Genomic DNA, 14,465 nt, shown 5'->3' with positions numbered 1-14,465 from the left:
AAAATCGTTCCTTGATTATACAGTCATTATAGTTACTACCAGAGAGGCAAAGAGACCCCTTTAATGTATTTGTAGCTATCAAAAATATGATTATATAGAGGGTTAATGACAGAATGGGAAAAAATTAAACAGACAAAAGGGTTTGTGGATGTTGGAGCTCAGGACCACTTCCTATAGTTCGTAGGGCAAACTACTTATTTCTTAAGTGGCACTACACATCATCATACATCCAAAGAATGAACCATCCTATCTGGATTTCCTGTGTGTTCCCCCTGCTGTATTACATAAACGGTAGTATTTCAAAGAGTACTACAAAGAATCTTTCACAAAACAAGAAAATCTCGACCAGCAAGTCAAAATTCTCTACCTCTGTAAAGCATTTTACTGTTTCTTAGACAGATAGTCTTGTTGTATATTCACAACTAAAATACTTATGCCCAACCAAGGCTCAAGACATGAGGCAAATCATGAGATAATGTGGCTGTGGAATATCTACACTGGAATAGGAAAACAGAATTAAGGATACATATCCATTTCTTTCAATTTCAATAGATGCCTCTAATGGGTGCCAGCATGAAAAAAAAGAAAAGAAAATCCATATAAAATTACTAGCTACTATTCTAAATCATATCCGTTATTAGCAACATGTTCAAAAACCCATGTGACCCCAATCTTCTCAAGCAATCGCTGAGCAAGATGCTACTTACCAGTACAAATAATAGGCAAGAGCCAGGACAATCAGCAACGAACAAACTCCCGTTAACAAGCATATTCCTGATTGGTTTGTCAGCATGTTTTTAATTTGTTTTTGGTTTTCCGGCTAATGGCAGGGAAGAGGCAACGGGAAAGCCAGGAAGACAGCAGTCCTTGCTTGAAGAACAAATCTTCCTTGACACAAAGGAAGGATTATGATGACAAAAACACGGAGTAGCAAATTGGGAAAGACCGTGGCTATTAAAGCCACTGTGTCAGCAACCGGCTATTCTCTCAGCACCATCTCTTTTCTCAAAGAGCATTGTTGTTAAACCTTCCAAATATTTAAATAAAATTTAAATAACACAATAAAAGTAAAGAAAACCATAAAGACCTTGCAATAAATGTTACTGCCAGCATTGATACACCGAGTCACTGACTTAATCCAATAATTGTCTTAAGGGAAACTGCCACACAAAGCTTCACAAGATCTTGCAATGCACAATGGGGAGACAGCAGAGGGCAAGATAGAAAATGTGGTATGTGTGTGTTTAGATAAGCACACTTTTACAATGTAGACATGCTAGAATTAACTTTCATTAAAAATATCTAGGGTGTACATTTAGATTTATTTATATTATGCTTTTATATTGCAAAAGTTTGTGTTTAAAAGCACAGTGTAAGCTTTGTAAACTTTAAAATGGATTCATAAAAGAAAGGTGTACAACACTAAACAAAAATAAGCCTTTGGAATGGAAAATAGCAGAAATAACTTTTAAATGGTATTAATTTGACTCATTAGTAAGTCAAACATTACAATATGAGTTTGTTGGATAAGTACATATACAGTTGTGTGAAAAAGAAAGTATACCCTCTTTGAGTTCTGTGGTTTTACGTATCAGGACATAATAAAAGTCATCTGGTCCTTAGCAGTTCTCAAAAGTAGGTAAATACAACCTCAGATGAACAACAACACATGACATATTACACCATGTCATCATTTATTTTACAAAAAGAAAGTCAAAATGGAGAATCCATGTGTGAAAAAGTAAGTACACCTTATGATTCAAGAGCTTGTAGAACCACCTTTAGCAGCAATAACTTGAAGTAATCATTTTCTGTATGACTTTATCAGTCTCTCACATTGTTGTGGAGGAATTTTGGCCCACTCTTCTTTACAACATCGCTTCAGTTCATTGAGGTTTGTGGGCATTTGTTTATGCACAACTCTTTTGAGGTCCCGCCACAGTATTTCAATTGGGTTGAGATCTGGACTTTGACTGGGCCATTGCAACACCTTGATTCTTTTCTTTTTCAGCCATTCTGTTGTAAATTTGCTGGTGTGCCTGGGATCATTGTCCTGTTGCATGACCCAGTGTCGGCCAAGCTTTAGCTGTCAGACAGACGGCCTCACATTTGACTCTAGACTACTTTGGTATACAGAAGAGTTCATGGTTGACTCAATGACTGCAAGGTGCCCAAGTCCTGTGGCTGCAAAACAAGCCCAAATCATCACCCCTCCACCACCGTGCTTGACAGTTGGTATGAGATGTTTGTGCTGATATGCTCTGTTCGGTTTTCACCATACGTGGCACTATGCATTATGGCCAAGCATCTCCACTTTGGTCTCATCTGTCCAAAGGACAGCGTTCCAGAAGTCTTGTGATTTGTTCAGATGCAACTTTGCAAACCTAAGCCATGTTGCCATGTTCTTTTTAGAGAGAAGAGGCTTTCTCCTGGCAACCCTTCCAAACAAACCATACTTGTTCAGTCTTTTTCTAATTGTACTGTCATGAACTTTAACATTTAACATGCTAACTGAGGCCTGAAGAGTCTGAGATGTAACTCTTGAATTTTTTGCAATTTCTCTGAGCATTGCACAGTCTGACCTTAGGGTGAATTTGCTGGACATCCACTCCTGGGAAGACTGGCAACTGTCTTGAATGTTTTCCATTTGTAAATAATCTTCCTCACTGTAGAGTAATGGACTTTCAAGTGTTTGGAAATGGCCTTATAACCCTTCCCAGATTGATGGGCAGCAACAATTGCTTGTCTAAGATCACTGCTGATATCTTTACTCTCTGGCATTGTGTTAACACACACCTCAATGCTCAAGACCAGCAGACTCCTAAAACTTCTGCTTTTATAGAGGTAGTCACACTTGCTGATGATCAACTGATCAAGGGCATTTGATTAGCAGCACCTCTAATCAACTCAGCCTCTTCATACCTACGGAAGCAGTAAAGGTGTACTTAATTTTTCACACATGGCTTTTCCATTTTGGCTTTCTTTTTGTAAATAAATGATGACATGGTGTAATATGTCAGGTGTTGTTGTTCATCTGAGGTTTACCTACTTTTGAGAACTGCTAAGGACCAGATGATTTTTATTATGTCCTGATACGTAAAACCACAGAACTCAAAGAGGGTATACTTTCTTTTTCACACGACTGTATATGGATACAGTACATATAGCTACCTCTATGATTGTATTTATGTGTATGTTTACACACACACACACTGTGCAAAGCTTCATATTAGTTATTTGATTTGTAGCATCAGATCAATCAGAGAGATACTGAAGTGATTCAGAGAAACATTGAACTTTCTGTCTTTGCAGGGTTCAGAATATTGTTGCAGGTTCCCCTCTGTATATGAATATGGATGATGTTGCAGGGCTGGGGGTGAGCCAGGTGATGGCTCTCTGATACTGACATGAGCAGCTGCCAAATGACTTTTATTATCTTCACAAACTCTGGCTACCTCCAGGCGTAGAGGAAGAGCTGCTCTGTTTGCCCTCGCTCTTTCTCCTAAATTTCTTTAGGCAACCTGGTTTGGAGGATAAGAAGGAAAAGGAGACAGATTTACCCCACTGCTCTTTTCCAGTCTGTGCTCAATCATAAAAACATATACATACAATATTTCTAATGCACAAAGCCCACAATTTCAGGGCTTGGTTTCTGCAAGAAAGGCTGTAAAAAGATTTTCTTGAATCCTTGGGAGCCACCAATAATTAGTAAAAACAAACCTATGTTGGCCCACAAGGAAAAAAAAATTAATATTTATAGTATGACCAACATGCTAGCACAGAAGTGTATAAGCTTCTGAGTTCTCCAAAATGCTTCACCAAGCAAGATGTACCAATCACAAGATGAAGAACCAGGAAAGTGCAGCAATCTACCCAGACTGATTCAACCATGAGGTCTGCTACTTAAAGGTGGCCCCAAGATGGAGATTATAGACTGAATGCTACACTGATACTGATCTAGATATACCAATAAACATCATTTTCCATGCTGAAAAGAGGTTGATTCTAATTACAGTCTATATCAAATGATAAAGTTATGTTTCCGAAGCTGAATCAAATCTACAAAATAAGCAAAATGAGACAGGATGTGTTACCCCAAAATTCTCAATACCTTGCTTAGGAGGGACCCTCCCCCCCACACCCCCTGCAACCACCCAGACTATTCATTTCAGTAGGACCTATTTCCATATTTATATTCAGGAAAAACAAGCAGTTAGCCTTGATAAAAGGATATACTTTTGCAATAATATATTTTACATGTCCAAAAAGTAAAACAATTATAGTTCTGAATATTTAACAGTAATTCCATAATACCAACTTTTGGTTAACAGAAAAAAGGAGTTAAAATATAAAAATCCTATTAATATGCATTGGTTTCTGTATTCTGTTTCTGTATTCAAAATTTTTGAAATGTATATAATAAAATAACCAATTGTAATTACATTGTGTTCTTACTGAATTATTCAAAATGTTTTGTCTTTCCAACGTTAAGACTAAGAAGAGCACCTCACCTATCCTGCAGGGAATTTGACAAGAAAAAAAATGTGTGGAACCATTAATGTAATTATGAATATAAATTATGTAATCAGGACTTGTGATGTGGCTACAAATGTGGCTACAAAAGACAGATAAACAAAATCCTTCTCCTCCTCTCTCATACCAATCTCTTCAGAATAGGAAAGGTCCGATGAAAAAAATATGAGTTGAGACATGCTCTTCTTAAGACCTTCCCATTCAACACAAAGAGATCCAAATGGAGGGCTAGTATTAGAATGCATAGATACACGTCCCTTCTACATACTTCAAGCAGGCTACAGTTCCATTTCTAACTTGGTGTTGTGGACAAACAAATGTGATGCTGGTAAGAAAACCTACAGAACAGGTAATATCAGCATGTTCTCTGGAATATAATACTAGTAAAAAGTATGAAGGCTAAAAAAGATAATTAAACAATTATGTTTAATATGTGTAGCTGTTAACATATTACTTCAGTCTCCTGTAGCACTAACAAATCTCACTTTCTTGCAAACAAGTTGCAACCAACTCAGCCAGAATGTTTGATGCACGTTCACCATAGAAATGCCTTCAGAAGCCAATCCAAGGAAACAACATCAGTTGACTGCCGTATCAAAACACTCACAAGAGTCCCTTCCATAAAATCCACTATCCGTTAAAAAAAAGGCACATAGCCAAAATCCAAAATCACAATGCATGTTGGCAGGCCCGGTTCACCACAAGTGCCCCAAAGTTCATTTTAAAAAAATTGTTTCCATAGCTTTACAAAAATTGTAAATAGTGTGGCAGCCTCTCATACCACAGGGAGCTAATGGTTCCATAACATGAGGGCTGCTTTCTGAAGGCCCAAATCCCACCAACCTTATGTCAGAGGGGATCCTAAGCATCTCCACTTAGCATGCATACACAAGATGGATGGATCATAATTGGAGGAGACAGTCCTGAAGGTAACCAGAAGTCAAGCCTGTGGGGCTTTATAGATTAAAACCAGTACTTTGAATTGTACTCAGAAACCTATTTGTGACCTTTGTATCAGTATTGCGTTGCTAAGCATTTCTCACATACTCACAATCAAGCTGCTACATCCTGGACTAACTGTAGTTTCTATGAAGTTTTCAAAGGCAGTCCCAAACAGAGTGTGTTACAGTAATCTAACAGCTTGGCAATGAGATATGGAATTACTATTCTAAGGGGTGACAGTCCACAACTGCCATTTCAGCTGTACCTGAGCAAAGGTTCCTTTGGCCATGGCTTCCACCTGCTGTTCTAACAGGAGTTGTTAGTCCAAGACACCCTCAAATCACAGACCTGTTCCTTCATGGGGAGTCAGATTCATCCAGAGCTAACTGTGGAACAACACTGAACTAAATTGTCTGCATATACACAGTAGCTCCATCTTGCAGGAACCTGAGTTTATCTAGTCCAGATCCCACTCCTGGGACATCAAGACTGCAGTCCCCCAGCATAAGCTTGAGGGATACCAGCTACATTAGGAGATCCAGCAGCTCAGCAACATTTGCTCCTTGGCAGCGGGGTGGTTGGTACACCAGCAGGAGTGTCCATTCAGCCCAACTTCATATGCAGGTGCTCCCAATCAGTCTCCTGTAGGGCAATGCTTCTTGTCACTGCAGAGGACCGTTCTATAGTTACAGTCCTTGCTCTCTAAAAGCAGTAGAAGCAGAAATAAAAAATTAAGGATTAACTGAAACATGCAAGAATAAGACCTGACTGAGTTTTTCTGCATAGTATCTCCTTTATATGTAGAAGTTAAGAAAATTACTTAACGTACGCCTACCTAGTCATTTGAAATAATTTTTCAAAGAACATGAAACAACAGATTATATTTCGGCATGAAGGGCTGTTTTTTTTTCTTTTGTTTACTCCCACTGATGAGCTTTCCAGTAGTTTTTTTTTTAACGTATTACCATAGGCTCAACTCTTGTGCATTTATGTAATATAATCCAGTATCATAATCCTTTAATGCAGATGTGATCCTCTTGTTCAGTGCCAAAGGCTGTGGTCAGAAATATCTCATGAACTACAGATCAGTGCGATTTGCATGTCATTTTCATTAACACGGTAAATGCCAAGGGTCAGCAGATGACCACCTACCCCTATTAGCTGGCATTATTGACTTGCACCAGTCCTGGAAACAGATCAACTTAAAAGGACTTGAAAATCAGATAGGTGGGCAAGCTGGTTTATCCTTCTCTTCTCTTCTAGGTATTGCCCTTGAATATTTTCTCAAACATTTTCAGATGTATCAGCAATGTAAGAAACAGCTCTCAATTTTAAATTATAAACAAATAAATTAGATTTTTGAAAACTGGATAGAAAAACTATTGACATAATATTTCTGAATTAATGACAGTCTTGCTTAAAAAGCTCTCTACGTTTGGGAGATCGACTTAACAGACTGAATGTACTATGACTTTTACTCTTAAATATACAATGGTTCCTAATGTGCTCTGTAGTCCAAAGTGACTCTGCTAAAAATACAAAAATGTAGAAATGTGAAAAATAAAACAATCATAATAGTTCAAAATGGTCTTTTTCTGCCTTTCTGGTGTGCAGTATGATTTACTGCAATTACTAATATCTAGATATGTGATCGGTTTGGCCAAGATATACCTACATCTTAACATAGAGTATTTTGATTTCCCAAGTCATTCAGGTCAGGAAATATTAACAGCTACTATGCTAATGATTCTTTGAGCCAACAAATATTTGATGATTTCAATATTTTCCACCCAGGACCTTGAAAATATAGGATACTTTCAGGTAGAAGACTTCTAGCAACATTATTCAGAAGGTTTTGTGCAGTTATTCTATTGTTTCCTTAACAAATTTTATCAGATAAAAGCAGTAATAGAAATAACACAATAAAAATGATAAATGGTGCTTGACCTCCATGTAAAGTTTTCTGAACAAAAGAGGATGATTTCTCAATAAAAGACTTTTCTTAAAACACCAGTGCAACAGGTTGTTCCTGTCAGAATAAACCATGAGGTGAAGGGTCAGTGGTCCTTCAGATGCCACTGAATAAAATCCTCACAGCTCTAACCAGCTTGGCCAATGGTGAGCAATGTTGGGAGTTTTAGTTCAGCAACTTGGTGGGCCACAGATTTCCCACTGCTGTTATATATTTATTTATCTAATGACCATGTGTAGTCCAAGCAGATTTACCATTAAACACATTGCCATTGCTTCATAATCATGTCAACAAAAGGGGTTTCCTAGGCTCTTGGTGAAAATATGATGGTAGAACAGGTGTTCTGTCCTGAATATATAATTGCATGGATAGGACCAAGGGACAAGGATATTCTGAGTTAATTAAACCAGGATCATGTAGACTCAGATCAAGATGCAGCAACAGGTCTCTACTACAACATTTATTTTTATAATAGTTCCCTAGAGATCTATTTGTGATTGTGTTTTTCCTCTGTTAATACTTCCATGGGAAACAGATAGCACTGCTGAGATTGCAGGACAGATTTATTCTTTTTTTAAAAAATGAAAATATCAGAATTCTTATGTACTACCTTGGTTACTTAAACCAAGTTTATTCTAAAATTTTAAATATTATTTGTGCAAAGCAAACTATCCAAAGCAATGTTTCTCACAATTATATATTAATGAGATACTATTAATCATTCAATTTCATAACTTCATTCTCTATGTGAAGATTTAACAGGATTTCAAAGGGGCAAACAATCTGTTTAACAACCATACATTCACTGATATACTGCTTAGCCACTTCAACTATTTCACACACCATAGAAACTTTTCCACACTCCAAAAAGTGTACCAGCAACTGACTGGGGGCATCTTCTATATTCTGTTGACTACTTTAGTCCAAAACTATGTACTGTATCTTGGTACATAGCCACCATCCTCAAAGCACTCAAGCAGCCACACCCTCTGAAAGACTGTGTGCTTTGTGCATGCACAGATGATACTGCCATTGGGATGGCCAGCAAAGCAAAGCATCTGTGCATACACATGCATGTGGAGGCAATCTGGGATGTACACTAATAAACATATGTCCATTTCTCATTTTCTTATATAGTTCAATGTTACATGTTTTTGCACACACAAGGGCACTTTATTCCTTAAAAATTCTTTTAAAATGCTAACTGGTCATTTCCCTGTCCTCACATACGTTCTAATTTATTACCTTACTTTCCTTGTTAGTGACCTATCCATTTAGACATATTAAGGAAGGATCTTCACTTGCTCAACAGCAGCAAAAATCAATAAAGAGCCTGGGGGCAGTTTAAAGAGTAAATGGGGTGCACACAATCTCAAATGATACGCTAAGAATAGTCAAACAAACCAGGTCAAAAACCTGTAAAATCAGGAGGCAAAATCATTTTCAAGATCTAGTCCAGGGCTCCAGACAAAAAGAGTAATACTAGCAACTGAAGTCTAGACAACACAGCAAGTTGGGTCAGGTCTACACAAGGGTCAGGATTTCTAGAAATTACAACTGTAAAAGAAGTTATCAGGCAGACACTTAAATACTGGAAGTTTCTGGCCCCACACAAGGACTGTTGGCATTACTCATAGCTATTTGCAGAGGTTGAGCTAAAATAAGTACAGTAATAACTTATTTCCAACTAAGTTTTTTTCACCCAAGGCATTTCTTCCTAGCAATCTGGCATCCTTTGCATTTTAGTGCAGTGGTTGATGCTCTCACCAGCTTGTAGGCCATGTGCCAATTGGGGTCAGACTCCAGCATTGAAGAGTTGAGGGTGGTTCTGTGAACCTTTTCCCCTCCTCATCTTTAGAAAAGGATTCATCCAAAGAACCCATGACAGTAACTAACATATTATACCATAAGCTTTCATGGATTAAAACTTGCTTCATCAGATTCATGGAGTATGGTCCTGAGAAAAGAGCTTTGTGTCTTTATATAAAGAACAGAAATACAGAATCATAGGGACGGAAGGGACATTGGAGGTCTTCTACTTCAATTACTTGCCCAGGGCAGGAATCCTCAGACCAACCCAGACAAATGGCTGTCCAAAATTGTTTAAAATAGACTTCTCCAGGATGAACTGTCCCCAACCTGGCACTTCCCAACAGTTAACCCATCACCATGGTAATCAAGTCCATTAACTGATCATCCTCTTCTCTTTCCATGCACCGTTTCCAGCATTATAGACTTCTCAAGAGAGATAGGTCTTCAAATACTATGTCCCAAATATGATAATTTCAGCCTGATAATTTGGGCCTCAAATGAGAACTTTAGATTGATTTGGTCTTTGATACATTTTTTTGTTTTCTTGGCTATCTTCTCCAACATCAACATCATTGATATCCTTTCTAACTAGATTCCTTAATGTCCAACTTTTGTTTCCATAGAATGCAATGGGACAACTGTTGCCTGCATGATTCTGATCATGGGTCCAGATGTGTCATGGCATCTAAATATATTTTCCGTGGCTTTCATTGCTGCCTTACAAAGCAATAGATTGTAATTTATTTATTGACTTCTGGTTCCTTTACTGTTGATAGTTGATCCTAAAAGACAGAAGTTATCACCACTTCAATGTGGGAATCGTTATCATCAGTATGCAGATAATACCCAATCATATATCTTGACCTCAGGCTGGCCAAGGGAGACTATTAAGGTTCTGCCCCAGTGCTTGGAGACTGTGCAAGTTTGGATGGGGAGGATCTGTCTCTAAGTTGATCCTACCAAAACTAAGTGGCTGTGGTTGTTTAGGCCATCCAGATCTGGGGATGTTCAATCTCTGTCTGACCTTGGATGGGGTTACACTTCCACATTCAAAAATGGTGCACAATCTGTGTGTGTGTGTGTGGGGGGGTATCTTCCTGGATCCTGTTCAATAAGCAAATGGCAGCTGTGGCCAGGAAGGCCTTTATATAGCTTCATCTTGTGTACCAGTTGCATCCTTTCCTAGATTGGAAGGCCCCTCAGTCACTCACAGCCTGGTCACCTCATAGCTTGACTACTGAAATGATAGGGCTGCCCTTGAAGACGACCCAGAAGCTTCCATTGGTCCAGAATGCAGTTGTGCAGGCAGTGATGGGCATGCCTCAGTATGCCCAAGTAACACCTCTGCTTTGCAAGCTGCACCAGTTGCCAGTTTGCTTCTAGATGTAATTCAAGGTGCTGGACGTTACCAGTAAAGCCCTATATGGCATACAGCCTGCTTACTTGAGGGACCACCAATCTTCCATAGTAACTGCCTGACTGATTCGACCTGGCAGGGTTGGTGCGATCCAGGTTCCTTCAATTAAACAATGTCATCTATTGGGACTCTGGAAATGCACCTTCTCTGTAGCAGCACCTGCCTTCTGGAATGAAGTTCCCTCCAAAATCCAGATGGCCCCCACCCCGCTGGTGTTTCGAAGGGTCTTTTGTAAGAGTGAGGCCCCCTTTGGATTGTGTGAGTTTGTTTCTTTTTCATTCTTGTCTGGTTTTTGTCATCTTTGTCATCTTTGCTATCTTTTATTCCTTTATTCTATTATTGTATTTTTTTCTTTTTTAAATGTTTTTACAGGTGAACCACCCAGAGTGTTGGGAGTCGGGCAGCATAATAAGTAAATAAATGAATAAATCATATCTTCATTGTCAATTCTAAGGCTGGTTGCTGTACCTGTTGTCTAATATTCTTCTTTATATTTAATTTTACTTACATTACCTTCCTTGACTTTCATTATTAGAGCCAGCAAATCATTTTTAGCTCTCAAAGTAGTGTTACAGCATAGCACCAGTTAGTGATGTTTCTTCCTCCAATTTTAATATTATTCTCATTTTTTTCCAATCCAACCTTTAATATATATTTAGCATACAGATTGAATAAATAAGGTGTAAATATACCACCTTGTCTCACTCCTTTGCTGACCTAGGGCCAGTCTGTTTCATCATGTTCCATCTGGGCTGTGGCTTTCTGTCCTGTGTATAGATTTGTATGAGAACAATAAAATGTTATGAGATTTCCATTTTTCTAAGGGCATTCCACACCTTGATGTATTTAATATGTTCAAAGGCCTTCTTTTGAATCTGAAAGCTATCTGTTCAAATTGATTGCCTTCTCCTTCCTTTATTTCTATCTGATGCTTGCTGCATTGCGAATGGTCTACAGCAGTTTTTCTCAACCGTGGCAACTTAGAGGGAGATATGTGAACTTCAATTCCCACAATTCGCCAGCCAGCATTCTGGGAGTTGAAGTCCACGCATCTTAAAGTTGTCAAGATTGAGAAACACTGGTCTACAGAGTAACCTATGATAAACATAAGATGGTATATATTGGGGAGCATGCATATGCTAGACTGCTATATAAGCAAGAATATTAACATTAAACACATGCATGATCTATTAATTGACCACTGATCCATCAGGAAAAAAGAGAACTGACTAGCTAATAGAAATACTGTATATATAAGTGAATAGCTCATAGTGAATATCCATCATATTTACCAAGACTGTATGACATTTCATTATTTAAAGGGATACTGATGCATATTTTCTTATCTTGGTATGATACAAGCTCATCAGAATAAAAGTTTAATTATCCTGCTGTTTCCCCAGTAAGTGACCAATGAATATAACTACAATCCCTGTATTTGTTTTCTGAATAATCTTTGGGGAGGACTATAGCTGCTGTCATAATACATCAAATGTTAGAAAAATATCTGAAAGGAGAACATTGCAACCGTAAGAGAAACAAACTCATTTTCTTGGTAAGTATGACACCAAATGTAAAAGCCTAAATTGAAAGCAAGAGTATCCTGTTGATTTTCCCATCAGGTTTTTTCCTGATTAGAACAGTGATGGTGTCATAATGATCTGAGTTAATACACTAATATTGCTAATACAAACCCAGCATCATACTGCATAGTACACAAGTGTCATGCACCGTCCAGAAAGCAGTACTGAAAGGCAAATGCTTAAAAGTGCATAAACAGTGAGAGAGTATTACAGAAATGTTCTGGAAAGCAATAAGAAAATCTACCATATATGAACCAACATCATGAGCCAGAAGAGAATTTGTGGAAAATCGATTAGCTTTGCCAAACAATGCCAATGCCAAGTGAAGCTGAGTTTACCACCACTGGCTGAAGAAAAACAGTAATTAAAAACAACAGTTTGCGCTTATCTAGAGCCACTTTGATCTAGTACTTAAGGGTCCAGGCTAGAAACCAGGAGACTGTGAGTCTCAATAAAAGCTAGATTATAAACCAGGTTTTCTTTTTCAAGATTCCTGTCTGTATATGATCATCCAAAGTGAGTCTCACAATTATACGCTCTCCCAGATGTTAGATTACGACTCCTATTATCCCTAACCAGCATATCCACTGGCATGCTGGGATAATGGTATCTCTATCCAGCACATCTGGAAAACATTAGCTTGGAAAAGACATTCTAAGGATCAGTCTTTGTTCAATTTAATTATTTAAAAGAAAAAAAACAACAACCTCTATAAGCAATATTGACTGGTTTTTTCCCTATAGCCTTATGAGGATGAGTGCCTTTGAATCCTCTTTGGCCCTCATTCCTGGAAAATTTATTATGTACCTTTCCAAATCAGATAAGCAAAGGATATTTAAGTTTGGTATCTATGCCAACACTATGAACTTGGCATTAATTTTTTTAAAGTGTATTATTCATCCTAGAAGTAACAATCTACATTCTCTCACATAAAAATGGTGTATCCTTCTGTGCTTCTATACATCCTTGTATTAAAGATAATTCAAAAAAAGAAACCTACAAGCCTATTAAAATTAGTAGTGGTTTTTCATCTATCAAAGTGTTTCTGTTTTTTCATAATCAAAACAACTGCAGTCCAGATTAAAATGAAAATCTTCACAGTAACTATTGGTGAATTTATATGGGTAAAACTTTAAAAAGCATTATTTATTATCACAGTTCAAAATATAGTTTGGAAGTTTAGCTGTTCTGAGAAAATATTGCCCTCATAACCAAGTTTGCATTTCTATTAGTTGCTGAAAATAAAAAAAAAATTAGAACTAAAAATTGAATGCATATGCAATCATCATCAGTCTTGCAAATGAATATTTAAAAATCAGTTTTCAACCCCATCTCTTTAATGGCAGCTGGAGAGATCTAGCGAGAAAAAAAAAATCCCTACTATTAGATGGCTGTTAACTGCAAAGACTGCAATATAAATAAAGGTAATAGAACTTGAAGCATGATCATCATGCTCTGTAGGACAAGTTGGCCAATTGGTCATGGACTCACACTGGATGCAATCCAGGTGGATTGTGAAACATCGGATTGCAATCCTGGAGAAGTCTGTGGTACTTATTTCAATAGAAGTGCATGTTACCAGTTTAATTCTCCATGTTTTCTAGGACTGGGAAGAGATTTCTAAGGGCCTGTGTAGCATTCCTTTTTTTCAAGACTCTTTTCTTACTCATGTAAATACTGTACAGACAAACTTTTTCCCCTACCCATCACTGCAGCTATGATAGCAAGAGCACAAGGCATTTCTCAGTGTCTTTCCAAGCTCACAGAATTAAAGGACTGTGAAAAAGACATCCTCCTTTGCTCCTGTCCATGGTCCTCCCAACTGGGAAAGAAAAAGACCTCCACAGATTCACAATAAATGGTTTATTTCCAGATAGATAGGCAGTTGGAGGACAAGTTGTACTCTGTGGCTGCATTTTCTTTGTTGCCAACCAATCCATTCTCTCAATCTTTACCTGGTTCTTCTATTGGTTGTTTGGCAGTAGCAAATGCTTATACATTCTGACTTCAGGAGTCAGGCCAGATTATTTTAATATGATGTCAGGGTGGGATGAATGCCAGCAATCTGGAAAAAATCAGACACTAGGAGTAGTGATCAAAAAAGCAATCAGGATACAAGTGCAAAGAAGAAAGTAGGACCAAGGGGAAAAAAGGTCCGGGGCAAAACCAGAAATGATACACATGCTAAAGTTAAGGTAGGGCAGCC

General features: G+C 37.9%; 1 protein-coding gene across 6 annotated transcripts in view; it reads right to left on the bottom strand.

Annotated features, from left to right (window-relative positions):
- AGPAT3 (1-acylglycerol-3-phosphate O-acyltransferase 3) overlaps window positions 1-14,465 on the bottom strand; it is an 80,097-nt gene that overhangs the window by 40,430 nt on the left and 25,202 nt on the right. The window contains exons 3-5 of one of the 6 annotated variants that reach the window (XM_088144717.1): window positions 14,215-14,324; window positions 11,372-11,443; window positions 5,741-6,177 (exon numbers count right to left, since the gene is read on the bottom strand). The exons of 2 other annotated variants lie outside the window; for them this stretch is intronic. The gene's annotated coding sequence lies outside the window, so the exon portion shown is untranslated. Of the gene's footprint in view, window positions 1-5,740; window positions 6,178-11,371; window positions 11,444-14,214; window positions 14,325-14,465 lie in introns of those variants that run through there. 3 more of the 6 variants (XM_088144718.1, XM_025165497.2, XM_088144721.1) reach the window with 3 other exon arrangements.

Source organism: Python bivittatus, unplaced genomic scaffold (genome assembly GCF_059951505.1).
Source record: "Python bivittatus isolate LINGU-HERP-01145 unplaced genomic scaffold, Pbiv_v1 ctg000350_np1212, whole genome shotgun sequence".
In the NCBI taxonomy this organism is placed as follows: Eukaryota; Metazoa; Chordata; class Lepidosauria; order Squamata; family Pythonidae; genus Python; species Python bivittatus.
Note: the sequence above shows the minus strand (reverse complement) of the source record. Positions and strands in the feature narration are given on the sequence as shown.